The following is a 4,717-nucleotide window of genomic DNA, read 5'->3' as shown; positions in this document are numbered from 1 at the left end:
ATGTATCAATAATATCTTGTAGTATCTTAATAGTTTCTTTTTAAGCACTAACAACAACCCCGCCATGATTATCCGACGAAGCTGAACCACTATAGGAAGGATAGGGTACCTGTAGGGTTCAATGGGCTTCGATCCATCGGTCCATTTTTCTTTTAAGTAAAAGCGACCCATCATTGGGTACCAGAGCCACCTGCAAAACTCTAACTAAGAATGAAGGCGACGGGGTGATAAATTAGGAGCAATCTTGTTCGAGATTGCCCTATTTGAGAGATGCCAAGATAGCCAAAGAAACTATAGGGTCGACTTTAGCCCCTTGTTGGAACCTACTATTATAAGGGCTTCCCAGAACTATAGTTTCCCACCCACCCCACTTCGTGATCCATAGAATAGTAGGGGCCGACCCCTACTATTCTATGGCATGGGGAATGATAGGTCGAGGTGGGTTGGCAGACTTACAGAAAATCTTTCATGGCAACAAAGGCTTCAAAGAGTAGTTAATGAACAAATCCCATCGACCCCTACTATTCTATGGCATGGGGAATGATAGGTTGAGGTGGGTTGGTAGACTTACAGAAAATCTTTCATGGCAACAAAGGCTTCAAAGAGTAGTTAATGAACAAATCCCATCTTGGATTTTTACCAAGGTATACATTCAACCTCAAAGTAAAACAATTGCTATCTCTTCTAATATGCCTTGCCGAGTCTACAATCAACAAATTCTTTGGAAAGAACCCGTCTAGCTACATCACCACATCTAGTTGACCCAAAAGGTTTTGACCATGAATCCCTACTAGATTAAGTGTTAGGTTTTTTTTATTTTAAAAATTTAAAAGTGTTAGGTTTGTACTACTGTTATTGTTTCACATCCCTATTATATGTGCCAAATAAACTAAAAAAACAAACATTTTCATGCATAATTGTAAAAAAAGATTACGTTTTGTAAAGGGAAACATACTTCTACTGTTCAAGCATCAATGTTATCTTACAGTATATTGTCATTGAATCTTAGAATGGACAACAATTTCACATCAAGCATCATTGTTATTATTAATCAACACACATTGGTCTACAACATCACGTGGTTAGTTGGTTCCATTTTATAGTTACCCATTTTCTATTGTACTTCACTTTTGAGGGTACATATCAAATTAAATATCTGATTCATCATTGTCTTAAATAGCTACTAAACTGTAAATTATAAATACTTCCTTTGTTAACATACATATTCTTTTTATTGTTCGTAGATGAAGAAGACAAATAAGATGAGTACTCATGTTGCAAAGAAAAGAGCATCAACAAGGTTACCTTCTCATAAAGGAGTCAGGTTCCCTGTGGAGCTTGAAACCCCACCTCCCGTTGTGAGTAATCCACACCTTATCTTTCCAATAGTGGAGGATTGCAATCCACAACCTATCTCACCCATAGTTGAGGATAGTGCACCCGTGATTGCACAAAAGTTATAATGTAATAAAAGAAGTGGTTTGCAATTGACATGGAAGGGGTACTCAGAGATGTAGAGGAAAATGACATATCCATAAGGTTTCTATCAAAGAAATGGAGCATCCCAACAACCACACTCTCAAAATGGTTGGGTGGTCTCTTAACCATGTCCAAGAAAGGTCCCCCAACAATCCTCACGATTGAAGAAGAAGACCAGATTGCTGAATTGTGCCAACAAATGGCTACAATTGGTCATGGCTTGGAGATCGTTAACTTGAAGGCAACTGTGGCTCACATATGTGAGAGTAGACCCACCCCTTTCAAGGATGGCATGCTTGAGAAGTCATGGTGGTTTGGTTTTAAGGCGTGAAATCCAAAACTGACATTACGTATAGCAGAAGGCCTTGACAAAGACAGGGCATTGAATCTCAGATCAACAGTTGTATCTACTTTCTACGACACATTGTCAAAAGCCTTTGTAGCAAATCCATATGGTCCTACTCGGATATGGAATTGTGATGAAACTGGTTTTATGGCAGTCATAAATGGGGCTATGAGGGTACTTGCTAGACGAGGAAGCCTAAATGCGTCTTACATAATTTTGAAGCGCCATGAATGTATTACCATTCTTTGATGTGTTAATGCTTCTAGACAAAACATTCTAGGCTTCTACTTGTTCAAAGGCAAGAAGTAGTTACAAAATTACATCTCCAAATGCGAACCGGGTGCTTGCATAGCAGCCCAGAAAATGCATGGATGACCAAATAACTATTCCTTAATTGGTTGTACCACTTTGCACGCTTTGTTCCAAGGGGTGTATCACCCATCGACAAGCACTTGCTGATATTTGATGGCCATGACAACCATGTTGCTATCACAACCATCCAGGAGGCAAGGATGCTAGGTGTAGACTTGCTAACATTGCCGACTCACACCTCTCACAAACTACAACCCCTGGATGTGAGTGTCTTCTTTCCATTTAAGACCTACTTCAAATCAGAAAGTGCATCATGGTTGACAAGGCTTGCAAATATAGAAATAAGGAGGATAAATCTAGTAGAAATAGGCAACAAGTCTTTGATAAAGACATTGACTGTTTCTAACATTGTAGTAGGATTCATAAGGACTGAGATATGGCCCCTTAATCTCGATGTGCTCATCGAGGACATGCAACCCAACAACACATTTGAGATTAATGATGGTGAAGATGCTTCTGCAGTGCAGAACATGCTTAGCCTATAGAGAGTTAATGTTTCAACGAAAAATGTTGCAGAAAACATTTCTCAAATCTGTTAATTTGATTTCAATGTACAAGTGGACTGTGATCAACCAGTTCAAAACATTGGCGAAAGCTTGGTTGAGAATGTGGAGGATAGTCTTGTTCTTCCATCTAAGTGAATACCACCATTGTGGGTGGTGGAAGGGGCAATGGATCTAGGTGTTGACTTGCAAGGGCAAGAAGAATAGGGAACTTTCACTTTCCCTTCACCACCTGTAATTGTCATGTTAGATGTGGTGCATTACTATGCTGATTGTGCCATATCAGATAAAAAATTTGACACAAGAAATATTAGAAGATGATAATGAGGAAGAGGAAAGCCTACTGTCACAAGTAAGTGAGACGTTGAGCTCTCAACAAGAAACAATACTAACCAAATTCTTAAAGTTGCCCATTCGTATTGTCAACAAGAAACACGACAAGGGGGCTAATAATAGAATCTGCTTGAGCTTTCAATTCTAGTTGTTAACATTTGATGATTACATTAATTTTCTAATGGAGCAGGAGTTGAGGAAGAAAGAACTAGAGGAAATCAAAGAAAGAAAGAAGAGCATACCCTAGAGAGTAAGCCAACACGTATATTGGCAAAGGAAAAGGAGCAGAAGAGAAAAGAAATGATATTTTGCGTAAGAAAAGGAAATGCTCAAAGAACAAGAGGAGGATGAAAGACAAAAAGAGAGAAGACAATGAAGGAACATGAGGTAGAGGAAATGTCCATCAAGGAGAAGAGAAGGGATTTGGCAAGAAAGAGGATGTTAAACAGTCCATCCACGCCATCAACTCCCTTGCCTAAACAACATGCCATAATGCGAGATATGATCAATATAAACATCCCAAACTTTTCAACTTTGAATTGTCCACCTACTTCCCCATCTATTACATAAATTGTGGTCCTGATAATTATATTGCAGGGCTCCCACCATATGCCGACAACCTTGGATATTACAACCCAAGACCAAGTCATCTAATTAGCAGTCAACCAACAAAAGGGGATGAGAACATGGTACTCATTGTAGCCTCAAGGGCATCACCTGCATCACAGACAACTTCTTTTCCTTATTGGTTTAACTGACTTTGGGATCGATGCACAAGTGAACAAAACTATGGACAATCTAAACATACATGTTTTTTTTTACTTTCTGATTTAGAGTGGCATATAAGAACTTCAAACATGTGTTAAGAATATATGAATGTGACATTCTTTTTGTTTCCAATTATGTTCATTTGGTATCACTCATATATCGATGCAATCCACAACATGTAATGGGATGATTGAGTCAAGATGTTAACAACTACATGTAGGATTCAATTTTCATAATTTTGAAGGATTCAGTTTTCATAATTTTGAAGGATTCACTTTTCATTATTTTGAAGCATTCAGTTTTCCATAATTTCAACTTTGCTAGGTTGACCGTTGAGTTGGATACAAGAAAAAATCAAAATTTTACTTGCTATCTCAGCGATTTGCCACGTGTTCTAGTCATACTTGTCCAACATGTCATTTTATGCCGTTTTGGTGCATTAATCAAAACGTGGCCTAATCCACACCCTCAACCAACACAACTTACCATCCATAGTGAATAGGGTGGCTGTGTGGGATTCCACTGCATGACCACCAAATCTACAACCTTCGTAAAAACTTCCCTCCAACACCTTCAAACTTGCTTTGCAATGGCATTAACTAGGTGTTAACTCTCCTTGTATCTAAAGGCTCACATTTATCAAGAAAAACTCCATTCAATACGCCTGACTCCTCATGGTTCGAGCCATGTTTCAATCCTTTCTATCCCATGTATTCTTGACTCTTTAACTGTTTTCACACCGCAATGTATTTGGCAGGGGACTCTGCAAGTTAAGGTGTCAATCCAAAACATGCTTTCTATCGAATACAACGAGAACACACTACCATTTGAAGATCTTTATACTTGTGAATTGTGTTGCATAGTCCATTCAATTCGAATGTTTCAGTGCAACATAATTCATCAGCACAAAGGTTTC

This window comes from Cryptomeria japonica, chromosome 2 (genome assembly GCF_030272615.1).
Source record: "Cryptomeria japonica chromosome 2, Sugi_1.0, whole genome shotgun sequence".
NCBI lineage: Eukaryota > Viridiplantae > Streptophyta > Pinopsida > Cupressales > Cupressaceae > Cryptomeria > Cryptomeria japonica.
Note: the sequence above shows the minus strand (reverse complement) of the source record.